Source organism: Phodopus roborovskii, unplaced genomic scaffold, assembly GCF_943737965.1.
Source record: "Phodopus roborovskii unplaced genomic scaffold, PHOROB, whole genome shotgun sequence".
Taxonomy (NCBI): Eukaryota; Metazoa; Chordata; class Mammalia; order Rodentia; family Cricetidae; genus Phodopus; species Phodopus roborovskii.
This window is the reverse complement of record NW_026126517.1, coordinates 18,485,266-18,503,050: the sequence shown is the minus strand read 5'-3', so window position 1 is coordinate 18,503,050 and position 17,785 is coordinate 18,485,266. Positions and strand designations below refer to the sequence as shown.

Sequence of the window (17,785 nt, the reverse complement as noted above, 5' to 3'; positions counted from 1 at the left end):
TGGTGCCTATATAAATGCCAGGCGAGTATGGCAGTGTTCCCATAATTGCAGCACTCAGGAGGCAGAGTCAGGGGTCTTGGGGAAAGCTGGCTGGCTGGAGTAGCTGAATCAGTGAATTCTGAGTTCAGCAAGAGACCGTAAAGTAGAAGGCAGAGGCAGGCGGATCTCTCTGAGTTTGAGGCCAGCCCAGTTTACAGAATGAGTTCCAGGACAGCCCAGGGTACACTGATAAACACCGTCTCAAAAAACAAACAAACAATAACAAGGAAAAAAAGACACAGAACGGCAACTTCTGACTTCCACATACATGCACACACAAGCCCTCACACATGAGCCCCCACACTTGGGAACACAAATACACGAGCACACACATGAAAACACATGTAAATTGGTCTCTCAGGTTTGCTATACTGGAGGAAAACAACAATCTTCTTGTCTTCAAAAACAAAAACAAACAAAAGGATAAAAATGTTAACTATAGCGGGGTAAGGCTGTAGATGCCCGTTATCCAGCATATGACAGGCTGAGGAGTGAGGCTTCCCAACTTTGAGGCCAGCCTGGACCAGAGTTCCAGACCATCCTAGGCTACAAACAGAGAGCTTGTCTCAAGACAAAGCAAAACAAACAAACAAGGATGAGGTAGGAATTGCATCTCTGTCTGCTCCCTGCTTGGCAAACAGAAGATTATTTTCTGTACAGCACACTATCTCCATGCTAAGCCTTCTTTTGGGGCAGGGTCCTGGGGAAAAAAGGATCAGGTGACCATGAGACTTTTAGGCCTTGACTCACAAGGAAGAGGAAATCACTTCTCCAGCATTCTTTCACCCTGTATTCTATGGTAGCTGATTTGCCTAAATTCTCCTCCCACCCCCGGAAAAGCAATAACCTGGGAATATTTCTGTAGGTTGGATGCTCTCTCTGTCTGACATTTGCATACATACCATTTGATTCCATTTTCTTCTATTCATATTGGGTGTCTGCTCAGTGCAAGGCATCTGTGGTACGGAGGAAGGCAATACCCACCTCCACACTCAAAATGCTCCCATATTTTACAGCAAAGTTCTATTTTATTTGAGTCCTAGAGACATAATTTTAGGAAATTGTGGCCAGATGTTACACAAGCTTCCAACTGACTTCATAGTAGGTTGGGTGACCACAAGAGAAAAAAAAAAGTAACTGAATTTGTCATTTGAACTCAGTCTCAGAATGGGAGTTGGGTCTTCCCAAGTGAAGAAAGAGAGATGGGTTTTCCTCCTATAGTCTGATGAGGCAGTGTGCACTTGAAATAGCCTGGCTGAGCTGGTAAGATGGCTCAGTGATTAAAAGGTGCTTGCTGCCAAGCCTGAGGATCCGAGTTTGAGTACCAGAACCCACATGGTAGAAAGAGAGAACCAACTCCTATAAATTGTGCTCTGTTCTCCACATGAGAGCTGTGGTATACACACACATCTGTACTTGCAAATGTGTACACATACATATATACACACACACTCATACAAACACACACTCACACACACACACACACACACACACACACACACACACACTTAATAATAGTAAACAAACCAGGTAGTTCTGAACAGGGTGAGCCATTCATATCTGTAGTATTAAGATAGGTCACTAGCTACTGCTTACTAGGAGCAGTGTAGTCTCTCCTCAGTACCCACCAGGGATGGGATCCGCAACGCCAAACAGATACCAAAGTCCAAGGATTCTCATGTCCCTTATGTATAATTTAGTATTTGTTTGTAACCAGCCTTTACTGTCCCATATACTTTTATAACATCTCTCAGTTACTCATAATGCCTGACACAATGTAACTATGGTCTGTCAACTGTGCTTAACTTGTAACAGTACTCCTTCTACCACATTGGTCCTGGGAGTTAAACTCAGCTGGTCAGGCCTGGCACCAGGTGCCTTTACCTGCTGAGCCATCTCTCCTAGCCCCAAAGTTCCCCTTTCTACCACACACACCAAAGTATTTCATTAATTCACTGGTATTACCACACAGCTGATTTATAGGCTGATGTGGTCACTACATTCAGATTCCATAGGAACTCACACTAGGTTTAAAAAAAAAAAAAATCTCTATTTCTCTGGCTTTTGTGTTCTCTGTTTTCTCTAACATTGAATTATAAAATGTTCTCTTTGACTCTCATACCAACATCTGTAGGAAATATTTCAACCAGGAGAAACAAATCTGAACGAAGATAATAGTCCTGCAACAAGGCTTGACAGGGTTGTTTACTAATAAATGATCTGTGACAGACCTGTCTGCTTCATTTCAAGCCCCTCTACTAGAGTCAGTTCCTGCAGTGGCTATCCATCCTAAAGGATCCACAGACTACACTAAGTCCCTCAAATGCAGCATCCTTAGCATTAGGACCCCCCACCCTAGGCTCTGTTTGGAACAGCACAGACCTATAAGCAAGGAGTGGGCCACTCCGTTTCCCTCTCTTAAGGCCTCACAGACCAGAACTCCCTGAACTTGGGTGGCCTGGCAGATCCAGAGTCAGCAACACCATCCAACTCTTTCCTTCTTCCTCTCATGGGTTCTGCTTCCTGAACCCTTTTGCTGACCATGGAAAACCAGCCTTGAGCAAGTCCTTGGTGCTTCATCCAACCTCAGCAGGTCAGTTCCCCAGGGATAGCTCTCCCACACTCAGAAAGAACCTGGCCCAGTAAGATCCAGCCTGACTAGCCCAATGGTGGAGTCAAATCCAGATGGCCCTGTCCCCACCTCCCTGTGTACATAGTATAACAAACAGCAACACAATCTAAATGGCTTCCAAGGTCACCCCAGACATCTAGTTCTCCTGGTAAATTCTTCCTGACATGTCAGACAGCATGACATCACCAGCCACAGTCTGACCTCTGGGAATGGTCAAGCCTGGGAGGCTCAGGAGGGGCTTGGCAGAGAAGGGTGGGGCTTGGGGAAAGAAGGGGAGATTTACACAACGTTCCAGGCAGGGCGAGCAAGGCAAGCCAAAGAGAAGAGCAAGTTTCCAAGTGCAGTGTCTCTGTGCTCCATCCTGAAGGTCTCCAGGAAAGGAAATTCCAGGGCTTCCCCTGAGTGCAGCCTATCCTCTTTCCTGTGATCTCCGCTGTTCCTCTCTGCAGGGCCCAGCTGTTCAGAGTGTGGGATCTGAAACGAAGAGGGCTGGGAAAGTTGTCACGTATGACAATGCTAACTTGGAGAAGTCTGTTCTGGTTCCATTTTACCTCCTTTCCAGCCACATGCATTGTGCCGCTGGATCTAGCCTCCTAGGCTGGTCTGGCAGCCACCTGAGACATCTCACTCCACCCTCCAGCAGTGTTCCCCTTTGTATAGAAAACAGAAAAGGGCCTCTGCTCCCAGAGTGTGGAGGCCCATGTCCACTACAGGGCTGCTGTTGAGGAAAAGTGGTTTTCATCATTTTTTTTCAGACCGAGAAGGGGAGGGTTGTAGTGCTGGTAGAGTGCTTGCCCAGCACACATAAAGTCCTGCCCTCCATGCCTAGCACCTCTAACCGGTGAATGGTAGAGCCAGCCTGTAAACTCAACACTCAAAAAGATAGGACAATCAAAAGTTCAAGGTCTTCCTTGGCTACATAGGGAGTTTATGGCCAGCATGGGCTCTATTTGTTCTGTGTGAGGGGCAAGAGAGAGAGAGATCCCCAAAGTTATTCATCCATATAAATATTACTTTCCTATGACTTCTCATGCTTATGTGAGGGTGTAGGTATGAGTGTGTGAGAGAGAGAGCACATTGTATGAAAGGGAGTGTGTGAGAAAGAGTGTGTATCAGTGTTACATAAGAGGGAGAGAGTGGTGTGTGTGTGTGTGTGTGTGTGTGTGTGTGTGTGTGTGTGTGTGTGTGTGTGTGGTCAAGCAAGTACCATGCAGTCAGTAGTCCATGTGAGCCATGAGGTGAAGTGATACCTGCAATTCCCTTTTCTTTCGCATGCCTGGCTATCTAAGCCCTGCTCTTGTGTTCAGAACCAGGATGGAAGACTTGGGTTGTGACAGTCCTGACAGTGAAGAATTGGGTGACCAGTCTGTTCTGGGACCTTGGAACAAGGAACTTAACCTCTGTTCTCAGTTCCTCATCTGTAAAATGGGCACATGATAACCTCCCAGATGATCTGATCTCAAATTCAAGATGCTTGCCAAGAGGCAAATACCATGTGACTTGGGTGGCTCCAAGGATAAGCTGTTGAGAGCCTTTCTAGCTAGGACGGATCTGGTGTGGGACCTGGGCCAAGCCTGGACTTAATCCAGCTCAGCTTTCCTGCCTGTGAAGGAGATAAGATATGGTGTCCTTCACAGACTAGCCCTGAACCTGGACCCTTTTTAACAACTCTCTCATCACCAACACAGCTTGCCCTAGACATGTTTCCTGTTTTGAAACAGACGGAAAATGTGGGTGCTGCCACTTTAACAGCTGAGGCATGTAAGAATGTGAGCATGTGACTTGTGCTGAATGCACTCATGAATGTTTATGTAGGAATGTGGGTTTGAGTGCAGGTAAATTGTATGTGGTGTGTGTGTGTGTGTGTGTGTGTGTTTAGGTGTTCATGAGGGTAAATGAATACCTGTGTGTGTGTACATATAGGTGAATTCATGCTTGTGTGTGTGTGTGTGTGTGTGTGTGTGTGTTTAATTGTGCATGTGAATGAATGAATGCTGGGTGAGTACAGGGGCATTGTTGTGTGCAGTTAAGCATGTATAGTGGTTCTACATGTTTGTGTTGTATATAGTTGTGTTTATTTGAGCAGGCATGACTAGCCATGCATGGGGAATTATGTGACAAAGCATGTCTGTATGTTGTATGTGACTGCTTTGTTTGTTTGAGTGCTTGCTTGATTGTTTTTGAGGCAGGGTCTCTTATAGACCAGGCTGGCCTTGAACTTATTATGTAGTTGAAGATGCCCTTGAGGTCCTGATCTTGCTGCTTCCTCCTCCCAAGTGCTGAGATTGCAGGTGTGCTGCCACACTTGTCTTGTCGTTTTGTTGTTAAACTTCTTTGATAGGTACTGGGGATTGACTCAGGACCTGGCCAGCACTCTACCAACTGAGCTATATGCCTGCGTGTGATTGTGTTCGTGGCTATGTGTTGTGTGAGTACAACCACATGTGCCTGAGTGTGTTTCATGTGGTCCTGTGCATCTTGTGTGACAGTGGGTGTACCTAGGTGTGTCACTGTTCTGCTAAACCTGGAGAAGGCCCACTGAGGCCCCTATAGGAGAAGCTAGATTGGCTGATGATGGTGGCCAGCAGCTTTGCATTCCCAGGGACGTTTCTGCCCAGCAGTCTAAAAGGCTCACTCCTCAGCCTGTCCAAGGTCTTTGTTTTACAAACTTTGAACCATAACATTTCCTACTACTTCAAAAATGGCTCTGTTAGGAACAAGATCACAGTACAGAATAGATTCCAAACCTATTAGCTTGAAGGTGTAGGTCATTTCTTTATCCCTGGTATGTAACAGTTCCTGGCAATGAGCAGGTCCAGCCAGTTCATTCAGCAAGTGTCTGAATGCCAATTTCTATGCACCCCAGGGTGATCAAGACTCTTAGGATTCATAATGAAATCAGATAGTTTACAGTGTTAGGGAAAGAGAATCACATACGTATGTAAACACATACATACATACATACATACATACCTGAAACTATCAGATATGGTTACTGCTGGATGACAATTGGGTCACTTAGGGCTCTTTCAAACATTATTTAGATAAGACTAGGCCTTTTCTGGTTATCAATAGAGGACAGTCACAACTTTTCTCCGTTTAAGAAATTAATAGTGTTCCACAGGTTTTAAAAAATTACTTTTATTTATTTACTTGGGTTGGGAATGTGCATGTGTGGTCAGAGGACAACTGCTAGGAGTTGTAGATCCTGGAAATGAGACTCAGATTCTAGGGTTTGTTGGCAGGCACGGTTACTCACTCATTGGGCCATCTTGTCAACCTACACAAGCTTTTGAGAATAAAGAATTTTCCTGATTGAGAAAATGCTGTCAGCTTTCTCCTGCACAGTGATCCCTTACTACTTGTTGGTGGCCTTGTGGTTTCTAGCACCTCAGGTCCCACCTCTCTTCATACTTGCTGTCCCTCCTCTCTTTTTGCCCTGGATGACAACATTCCAAGAATCCTTCTGCGCTCAGCTCAGATTATTCCCTGACTGTGGATTGAGTTAATCTTTCCTCCTTGCCGTGTTTTAAGTGGCAGGGGACTGTGTGTATAAGGTTTGGGATTGTTTGCTTTCAGCTGCACTCTTGGAGGGCATAGACTGTGGTCTCTTGCTGAATCAACCAGTGTCAAGTGCAAAGCTGTGTCCTTCTTAAGACACTCAGCACTCACTAGTAGGCTGAGTGGATGGAGGATGGACAGCTCCAGAACTCCTTCCTTAAACCTAAGCCTAGAATTGCCCCCAAGGAAGTATTTGATGCAAATGGAAACCTCGCAGAGGGCGCAGAGGGCGCAGAGGGCGGTCCCCGACCATGTGAAGCCAGAACACTTTGTTGTGGCAGAAGTCACCTGAGGTGGAAGTTGGCAGAGGAGTCCTGCCATGGCTGGGCTGTGTGCCTGGGGGTTGTACCTCCTCCCTGGGAAGATGGGAGTGACAGTAGATGAATGTTCCCAATGCAATGCGAAAGTAGATGTAGAAGAAATTGATGGAGCTGGGACTTGAAAGCCTAGCAGACAACAGAAGAGGCTTCATTCATTCCATCCGTTTAAGAATGTTTTTCTTATTTTAATTTTGTGGTGTGTGTGTATGTGTATGTGTGCACACACGTGTGCGCATGTGTGGAAGTCAGAGGACAACTTCTGGGAGTTGGTTTCCAGGAATTGAACCTGGGTCATCAGGCATAGTAGCAAGCACGTTTACCCTCTCACCAGCTCCCTCATTCTTATTTTACGCATTTCAGGGAATACACTGTGTGCTCCATTAGAAGACAAAGCTAAGACAAGACACAGAGCCTTGTCCCAAAGTTCTGCACAGTCCTCTCGGGAAATCTAGATAAGGAACTCATGAGAATTGCCAGTTTTTCGATTCAGAAAGGAAGTCCTAGAAAGTTTTCTGACGATTAGGTTAAGTCTTAGCTAGGTCTTAAGGTGTCTTTTAATTCCAGGAGGTAGAAAAGGAAGGTGTGAACGATCCCAGTAGAAGAGGAAGTGGGCAGGGACCCCACAAAGAACTGCAGGGCAAGAGTGGGCAGTGAGGAGGCTTCCAAGGTTGCATGTTAGCAGGGGGCATCAGAGGCAGACAGGGATGTGGGGACGCTAAAGAATTTAAAGCAGGATAGTGGCATGGTCCAGGGTAATCTTATCAAAGGGAGGAAGGCAAGGGAGGGTAAACCAGCAGCTGAGAGACTTGGGAAGCCACTCAAGCAAGAGTCCACACCCTGGGCAATGAACAAATAAGTAAGTGCCTGAATTCAGAGTGAGCAGAGCAGAGCCGACCTGATGACAGCAGCCAGTACCTAGGGAGTGTCCTCTTTGTTGTGAGAAGCATGCTGAGAGGACTCAGACAGCCAGGGCAGCCAGGTACTCAGAAAGCTGGAGCTGGAGGATGGAGGGTTTAAAGCCAGCCTGGGCTATCTAGCAAGATCATGTCTCAGAAAACCAAAAGCAAATAAATATGGGAAGGGAGAAAAATACATACCGGAAAGAGAAAAGTGCAGTGTCACATGGGTCTCAGTTTAGACAGTGGCTCTATGACTTTGAATGACAGTTGTCTATTCTGCTGAAATGATCTTTCCCCACCCAGCCAGCCCCACAGGGGCTGTTGAGAAAATAAAACAAGATAACCTGTTATTTAGTTTCTTTATAAGCAATAGGGTCAACACCTGCAGTGACATTGGTTGGTTTAGGCTGCTGCAGTTAAAAGATAAAATGCAATCTGGGGAGGGCCAGAGAGGAGCCCTGAGGCCATGATGATGTTAGACACAAAGAAAACTGGTAGAGTTATTCGGCCTGGGTAGAACAAAAGAATATCGACACAGCTGAGGCTTTACAACCCAGAAGTAGAACACACAGTCATACTTCAGGGTTCAAATCCTGTGTCTGCAAAGCATATTGCCTTGCAAATACTGCTACCCTCTCAAACCCTCAGTTTCCTCATCTGTGCAGTGGGGATGGTAATAACGGGCTAGCAGCATGTGCAGGTGAGCTGGCCTACCTGTTGAAAGGATTTCGTGGCAGAGAGCGGGTCAAGAGTACAGAACAATGTGTGACACCAGAGAAATGCACAGCCTCAGCTTTGAAATCGGGACGGGATGTTTACTCCCCACCCCTTAAAACTGAGATCAGGGAGATCTGCTGCAGGCTTTAAGAGATGCGGTGACACAAAAGCAGCTACCTCACCCAGAGGCTCCGAACTGAAAAAACAACTCTCTTCTTCCTCGTTTTTCTTTGTGAAGACGGAAAGCAGCCTGTTAATTTTCATCTCCCCTTAGCCTCGTTTCTTCTCTGGGGCTAAAACATCTGTCTATGTAACTTACTATGGGGCACTGCACAGCGCGGTTATCTTCTCCTTGTGTCTTCTCTGAATACTTCACTTCTTTCCCGCAATTGATTTTGAACCCATAACAAGAAATAAGGACTTTGTCAAAGGTTAGTCTAAGGATCAGAGAGATGTGAGGCTAAAGACAAGGCCCACTCTCCACCCAGCTCTAAGCTCTTAACAGCTCTGAACTGTGTGCTAATCCCGGGCCCTGTTGAACATGTGAACGTTTAATGCTGACTTGCCCCTTAAGTTTCTTGGGGCGAGTGTCAGGGAGAGGAGGTGTGAAATGGAGGAGAGTCCTCAACATTGGCTGTGTTTACACGGAGAATGTCTTCATGGCTGACAATGGGGATGACAGCACTTTGTCCCAGAGTGCCCCCCCCACTGTGCACGCCTTAGACTGCACATGTCAGTATGGTTATTGTCATTGTGAGAGGAAGAGCCATCTGCTGACACATCGAAAGTTCTCAGGTTGGATCCCTTGTGGCTCTTGCTACCATCAGAACCCCTCCCCAGGGAAGCAGCTGATTCATGCACTGCCTGTCTCCAGTTGGTCTCTAATTTGTGAGGTTGGCAGCCTGGAATGTAGTCATTGCAAATGATCCTAATCTCCCAGCTGAATCCCAGAGTGGAGCTGCCTCTGTGAATGCCGTAATTGTGTGTGGCTGATAATTATTGCTATGGCACTTTGTGTACTGGCAGCACTTGCCTAGAAAGATAATCACACTTATTTGTATCGTGCTTTGCATGGAGCCTCTAGAATATTAACAGAGGACATTCACTGAGTGCCCGTGTACACCAGGTGCTATGTGAGTAAACCCCCCCCCCAACAACACTCTGTGTATCATTACATCCTGTGTGATCAGTGAGGAACCAGGGTGTGGCTGCATTATGAAGAATGTGCTCAAAGGCTGCCCAATGCTGAACAGTGGATATTATTCAGACTCACATCCCCAAGTTAGCCTGCTTCACCCCACTAGGGAGAGCTAGTGAGGTCATAATTATTATTCCACACCTTGGGGGAGGGTGTTGGGGGTGTTGGGGGTGCAACAGGGCCTCATGACTCAGGTAGCCCAGACCACATCATTCTACTTTAAATTGGTGAGCTCTCATTGTCCACAAAGGTTTTCCTAAATCTGGTCAATATCAGAGTCTTAGCTTGAAGTTTAGGGCTTTGTATTCGGTGTGCTTATGAATAAGCGCCATGTCTAAAAGACAGTCTGTCTGGTCTAAAGAAGAAGGATAGCCAGTGCAGGTCCTTTGATAGGCTGAGCCTGGTGGAAGAGGGCAGCCTTTCCTCTTTCCATCTGGCATATCCATCAGACATGCTGGACATCCTACTCACACATATGATGCATCCTCAGTTATAACCCCAGAATACTCTCAGTGCTACAAAGACCTCCACCCAACCAGTACTGTGTGTGATAATGACACTTTTATCCATGGTAGCACCATCCGTGAGGCAAGGGACTAAATCCAGCCAGTGAGAAATCGTTCTTCTCCAAGGCATCTTGTGAAATGGTTCTGGAGAAATTGAGAGCCTGGACTCCATTGAATTGTCCCTGCAGTTGCCAGCTGGATTCTGCATTGCTAGAGTGTCCACTCTCAGCAGAACCAAGGCTTCTTTGCTTGGGTTTTCAGATCGAAACCCAAACTCTTCCACTGACAATCTTAGTGAATATCCCCTCCCCCATTGAAAATACACACCTGAGATCCATCAGTAAGACTCACATGCTCATGGTGATGCACGTTTTTAATTCCAGCACTTGAGAGGCAGGTAGATCTGAGTTCAAGGCCAGCCTTGGTTCACATAGTAAGTTCCAGGACAGCCAGAGCTGCACAGAGAAACCCTGTCCCTAAAAACAAACAAACCTCACAAACTCACCCCTTCTGTACCCTCTTAGGAAGGTGGAAGAAACGGTTTGGAGATCTTAGGGATGGTAGTTACATTTTTGCTGCTGATAGAGTACTCTGGCAAAGCATCTATAAGAGAGAAAGGGTTTGTTCAGCTTTCCATTCCAGACTGCAGTCCTTCATAATGAAGAAGGCAAGCAAGAACTTAAAACAGCTAGTCACATCATGTCTACAGTCAGGAACAGGGAGGATGCATGCATCCATGCTTCATGCTCAGCTGACCTTCTCTATTGTACATCCAGGGCTGAAAACCTAGGGGTGGTGCTGCTCAATTTCAGCCTAGGTATTCCCGTATCAGTTAAGGCAGCCAGAACAGTGCCCTGCACCCCCCCCCCACCCCAGCCATGTCCACAGGCCAACCCGATCTCAATCCCTCACTGAGACTGGCTTCTCAGATAGTTCTTGTTTGTGTCAAGCTGGAAACTTATTTCACACGAATGTCACTGAGGAAGTTACCTGAGCATCAAGTGTGATGACTGAATAGACTTGAAGGAACATTGGCATTTGAGTCCCTGGTTATCAAAACAAACAAACAACACAACAAAACAAAAACAAAGTACTTGAAGACAGGAGCTCTGTATATGAATCTATGTTTGCAATCACATTGCTCACCATGTTTCCCTGCCTTTCCCTGTTTGGTACTTGGCTAAGAACAAAGAATTTTAAAGTCTTGTGTGACAGCATCATGCTGCATAATCATGTGAATTAAACGATACAGTGTCTCTCCATAGACGAGGCAACTGGGTCCCCAACAGCAAACTCCAAACATGGAGGAGCATCTTCCCTCTATAGTCTTCCTGGAATTGCTTCTGAGACCCTAGGAGCAGTGAGGAGGCATACAGGGGTTCCTCTGCCCATTTCAGCCTTTAGAATACATCCACCTCCGGGCTGGGATCAGCTGTGGCTGGTCTTGGAGATGCTTTCAGCCTGACTATGTTCAGCTTCAGGGCCACCAACAGGGCCCACCTCCTGGCTCCAGCCTGCCCCATAATTAGGTGTTTTGATTGGGTGATTTATTCAGACTCTGCCAGAGCTGTTGTGCTGGCTGGCGCCTCACAAAGGCGGTGCTGCCTGGCTGCAGCCTTGCTCTACTAGAAGATGGTGTTCATTATGAAGAGGAAGGAGTGGAGACCACACACACAGGCCTGTTGCAGCAGCTGACTGTCTTCCAGGTGGTCATGGCTGCTAATGGTGCTCCTAGTCCCTCTGGAATGCCGTAAAGTCATTGACCTTCACCCTAGAGCTGTCACTGATGTGCCTTATCCGAGACCCATCACTTTCTTTAGAGTCCAATGACTCTTTTACAGAGGTCACCCAAGACCTCTGGAAAGTGCAGATATTTACAATACAATTTATAACAGTAGCAAAATTACAGCTGTGAAGTGGCAATAAAAATAATATTATGGTTGGGGGTCACCACAACATGAGAAACTGTATTAAAGGGTCACAGCATTAAGAAGGTTGAAAACCATTGCTTTAGAAAAACAGTTATGGAGAGCTTTTAATCCCTTCTGTGGTGCTGGGACTAGAACCCAGGATTTCACACATGTTAGACAGGTACTCAACCACTGAGCACACCCCTCCATCTGGTCATAGAGGTCTGACCCAGGCTGAGAACTGATTGCCACAATCAAAGATAGTTAAGTATTGAAATTAAAGCCTCAAGTAACTAAAACTCTACATCCCTTTGTTTCAGCTGGAATTATGTCAACTTATAATTAGTTATTACCATTTAACATACAGGTATGTGAGATATTTATACTAAAACACAGAATCAACTAAAACAAATGTGTAGTTCACCTGAACAAGTCGCTTTTCCAAATCTGGCTTTCTTTCTGATGTTCCTTAGCACCACTACTACACCTGCCATTTTTCTGCTCAACCTACAAGACCAATCATCCTCTCAGATCCCTACCATTCCTATTTGGTGAGAAGCCACAGAGTGTGGTCACGGCGTTTGCTCAGTTCCTGATGAGGGCCTTCCTGCTGTATTACAACATGATGGGGACGTTATATTATAGAGCCAGTGTGCCACCTCAAGCCTCTCCCTCTTCATTGGAAGCCAAAGTTGCCATCATAGCCACCCCCGCCCTCACCAACGTCAGCTAATCCTAGTTACTTCTCCAAATACAAACATGGGGAGTAGGTCTCGTGCAGACAGATTCCTGCAGGACACATTCAAACCATAGCAGGGGCCAGTTCTTCTCTTGAGAGATGGTCAGCATGGCTGAGGAGATGAGACACGCAAAACAACCAGGAACAAACCCAGAAGGGAGGGCATATTCTAAAATGCAGACAAGGTGGCATAAGAATGCCAGGATGAGGGCTGGAGAGATGGCTCTGTAGTTAAGAGCACTGGCTGCTTTTCAATAGGATCTGGGTTCAATCCCCAGCACCCACATGGCAGCTCCCAACCTCTGTGCTTCCAGTTCTAGGGATCCAGCACTATCTGGCCTCCTTGGGCACTGTGTGCGCATGATGCATAGGCATACATGTGGATACAACACACATACACATAACAATAAATGAAAAAATTCCAGAGCTATTGGGGCTGCTGTGATAGACAGGGTGAACTCAAGGGAAGAGATTTGGTTGGTGGGATTGGGAGGGGAAGAGGCTGGATCAAGTAGGAGTGTGTATAATAACAGACGAGATCAAGCTTTCTTATTTCAGTCGGGTCCTGTCTGATTGTCTGAAATAGGAGCTTCCTACTCAAATGGGATATTTATTTATTTTATGTATATGATGAGTATTTTGCCTGCATTATATATGTGTGCCATATGTGTGCCTAGTACCTGGGGAGATCATTGAGTTCCTAGGGGCTTTCTAATTGTGCTGGTTGTGAGCTGCCATGTGAACCCCAGTCTTCTACAAGAGCAGCAAGTGCTCTAAACCAATGAGCCATCTCTCCATCCCCCAAACTTCTTAACAAGCAAAACCTGGCCCTTCATTTTCTCTAAAGAATTGCTCTTTTTGAGTCTTTTCTACCATCTTTACTACTGAACACAAGACGGTACACTTAGCCCTCTTTGTCCATGTTCATTATTGAATCAATCACAGATCAGAGGTGTTAAAAATGTATGTCTGAACTGAATATAAAATTTTTTTCAGGCATTCGCTACATAATAAAAGTATACTAATTAAGCACTGCATTTGGCCCTATCAATTAGAGATAATTTAAAGTACCTGGAAGCCAAGACTACATAGAGAGACTGGTCTCAAAACAAAAAAAAATAAAAATAAAGCGTTGAGGAAGGTGTTCATGTGTCCTCATGACCTTTTGTCAAGAGACCTCTGCATCTGTTGTAGTGTCTGTGTATTGGGTGTGGAGGATGGAGTCCCAGGACCAGTCCTCTGAGGATACCAATGAAATGATGTCTTTGGGGGAACCAAGTCTGGGTTGCATCTCAGAAAGCAACTGGAAGGATTAAACCATGTCATATGGCTTGGAGAGAGACTGTATGGTCCCTTCAACAATGAAACACAAAGAAAGACCTATGGCTGTCACCCATGGGGAGGGACCAGAGTTTGAGGCAGCCGCTTTATCTAGCATTCAGTGTTGTAAGCATGACTCTTTCTTTGGTATCTAACACCAGTTTGCAGTGAGGATTCTTCAGCCCCTTTCTTCCCTGCAGCCCATACCTCTGTTTTATCTACTCATTTCAGCTCACGGTTAAGGAAACCACAGTCCCACTTCCTCCCCTTGTGGGTAAAAGAGACTCCATAGCACAGAAAAACACATAAGCTACTAGAACTGGAGAGGGCCTGAGAGCTCCACAAGCTCCTTCTGTTTCTCTAAGCTCCAGAAGGCTGGAGGGCATGCCAAGGGTCACATAAGGATATTGCTGGGACTAGACCCTCACTGCATCTCCAGCTTCACCTTTTTGTCTGCCTGCACAGGAGTTTATCAGAAGGATGGGGAAAGACACAGTGCAGCTGACACAGACCTGCAAGTCTTAGGTCATTGAGTATGCTGTGTCCTGACTTCACTTGACCTTGAAGATGTGCTGAGTCCCCCTACACACACACACACAACTCCCATCTCTGTGCAATGGGAAAGATACATTATATGACCCAGTCACTTCTGCATCTACATAGACATCACTGAAGACACAACTCCCAGCAACATTAAAGAAAGTTAATAGCTTGCTGTTAGCCTCAAACTGGACACTGCCACGATCCTTAATACTTTAGCTGGAGGATTGAAGCCCTTCTTCTCTGTGTCCCACCTGATCTAAGGCACAAGACTCCAGTAACCCAGAGAGCAATTGGGCTTTTGATTTGTCACATGTCCTGGGAAGGACCAGGAAGCTGTTGTAAAGGAAAGTGAAGATTGGGGGTTTTGATTGGGGAGGGAAGGGGGCAATGAAGGACAGGGTGCTGGTACGAAAGAAACACACAAGCACACACCCTCTGCTTCTACATGGCACCAAAGAGTTCCCAGCCCTGATCTGGTTATCTCTCCCTCCCACTCCCCCGGGACACTGTATCAGTGAAAGAGGAAGTCAAGCAGGGGAAGTGACTCATTAGGATCCTCTAACCCAGGACAGACGTGTATTTTGTCAACTCAGACTCACAGCCCTATCTCTGTAAGCCTGGATAAATTGCCTGAATAAATTATATGCAGGAGAGAGAGAGAAACACACACACACACACACACACACACACACACACACAAAACAAACAAACAAACAAAAAAACACACAAACAAGCATGCCCTGGCTAAAGACAGCTGGTAGAACCACAGACCACAGGTTAGCCTCCACCTCCCTTCTGGAAATCACAGCCTAATATAATTGTTTCCTGGGACTTAGAGTTCATCATGGAGTCTTGTATCTAAACGCCATGGCGTCCCTGTTGGTTCTATCACAGAGAACACTGGACACACACATTCTGCTGCAATTTGTGAGCTGTTTAAGGAGGAAGATTGATTAGTTAGGACAGAAGGAATTAGGCCCTATGTAGGCATAAGCAAGACCACATGTTGGCCTGCCAGGAATCAAGGCTGACCACATTTGGGGGCAGCATTTGAATGTAGCTATCAGAATAACCCATGGGGAAACTTCTTGAGAGCATCTGACCTTGAAATGCATGCAGCACCACCCAGAGCTAAGTCAGACCCCCTTTCTGCTCCAGAAACAGGAGACCATGTCCTGGTAGTTGAGCCAGTGGCTAGCTGGAAACTCCACATGTAAACTGCCTCTCTCTTGCTCACTAGAACTCTGTTTTCTTACCTTTTGAAATTTCCCCCTTTAGACAAACATGGTGATGCATGCTTGCAATGCCAGCACTTGAGGCTGGAGAACTGTAAGGTTGAGACCAGAGTGGACCACATAGTAAGACTCTGTCTTTAAAAGCAAAAGAAGACAGTAACTATTTTTATAGTGGTCAAATGGTTCCCTAATTTTAAATTTTATTTCTATTTATTTTTCAGTTAATTATTTAGCATGTGTGTACATGCATTGGGTTATGTGCACATACATAAGCTCCTGCATAGGCCACAGGGTACATGTGGAGGTCAGAGAACAGTTTCCAGGGAGTGGATCTCTCGTCTCACCATGTGGGTCATAGGGATTAAACTCAGGTTGTCAGCCTTCACGGCAAGTGCCTTTACCCACTAAGCCATCTATCTCCCAGCCCTATTTATTTCTTACTTATTTATTGCCTCAATGCCTTGCCAAGAGAATTAGTTTAATACTGTGACGTGAGCAGAAGTGCCTAGCACGGTGTAGAATACCATCTTGCCCACATGGCCTTCTTCTCTGAGCCTTCTGGGGATCATGAAAGAGGAAAGGGGGCTTGGGGAGTCTCAGGACACTTCCTGTTCTCCCAAGCATGTCTATGCTGTGGCTCTCTTCTTCCACCCACCAAAGGAGGAAGTTGGACTGTTTCCCCAACCTCTGCCTCTCACCCCCGCTCCCATTATCTCCAGTGCCATGACCCTAAGTCCCAAAGAAAAGCTTGTTTTAAGCTACTTAAAGACTCCTGCCTCTTGTGTCTTTCATCTTGAATGGTCCCAGCTGCTGTCTAAGGCCTTGGTGACTGGCTGTGGAGAGCTGAGGCAGGGCCTGGAGAGCTGGAAGCAATTCAAGGAGGAAGTTGGATCCTAGGGAGGGTGGAGCTTCAGAAGGAGGAACAATCCCTCAACCTGCAGCGCCACACTGCAGGACCAAAAGCTGAGGGTCTGCTTCCCCAGCCTCCAGCCACGGCTGTCACAGCACTGTCCAGTAAACTAGTACTTGCCCAGGAGCTCAAAGGGTTGACTAAGTCAAGAGGAAAGCAAGCAGCACCTTCTAGGTGGAAAAGAGTCATGGTATCAATGTGCAGAGAGCAGTTGGGGACTTGAGATACCTGGCTGCCTACCTCACCAGACTGCTTACCTCTGCAGCGCTCTGTGCCCCGTTTGAAGCACAGGAGGACTTAGCCTCTGAGGCTGGATGTTTCGATGGCACTGTATCCTAACTATTGTATCTTTTCTTTTCCTTCTTTTCCTTTTTTCCTCCCGCCTCTTCCCTCCCCGCTTCTTTTTATGCCAGTGTCTCTTCACGTTGCAGCCCAAACTGGCTTGGTATTTGATATATTGTCCAAGCCAGCCTCAAATTCTCAAATTTGTCATTTTCCTCTTCAGCACTGGTCTCACAGTTATGTGCCACCATGCCTGGCTCAAATCTAACAAATACTAAATCTTAGCATTTGCATGCACTCGAGTGCACACACACACATACACACACACACACACACACACACATACACACACACACTATTGAATTATGTATGTTATACTGAGAGTCTTTGTGAATGCTACATACTGAACATTTCCTTTTGGGAAGTGACTGGGATGTAGAGGCAGAGCCCTCGCCAATGGGACAAGTGACTTAGGAAGTAGTTTGGTGCTAGGCTACTTGACTATCCTGTGGGAGTTCCTGGATTTCATTCTTGCACTAGAATAGACACATGCCTACAGTATACTCCCTCACTCTCCTTCCACCAACCTGGAAGAGAACCCACATCAGTTCTGGCCCTGGTCTTAGACTTTCAAACTCTAGGCCTAAATTTCTGTTCTTTATCAGCCACCTCAGTCAGCAGTATACAGTTATCACAACTTAAACTAGGACAGTACATATCTATCAGATCTAGGTAATCAAAGCCATGTGGTATTATTATGGTCTCTGCCCATAATATAAAATTCATCAGTACAGTCTGGTTCCTGTTTCTTACTCTACTGAGGCATCCAGAGAGGCAGGTGTGTACAGTAGAAGTGCTGTACACAGTGAGAAGGCCAAGGAAAGTATGGCTTTATTAGGAAATGGATCCTGTCCTTTGTGCAAGGCTCCCTTGGGGGCCCCCAACCTTCAGAGAGCATTAGTAAGTTTATTGTA

At 46.1% G+C, this 17,785-nt stretch overlaps 1 protein-coding gene across 2 annotated transcripts in view; it reads left to right on the top strand.

The window, feature by feature from the left end:
* The window catches only part of Ubash3b (ubiquitin associated and SH3 domain containing B), a 139,484-nt gene that overhangs the window by 68,532 nt on the left and 53,167 nt on the right, over positions 1 to 17,785 (top strand). The window lies entirely within an intron of this gene.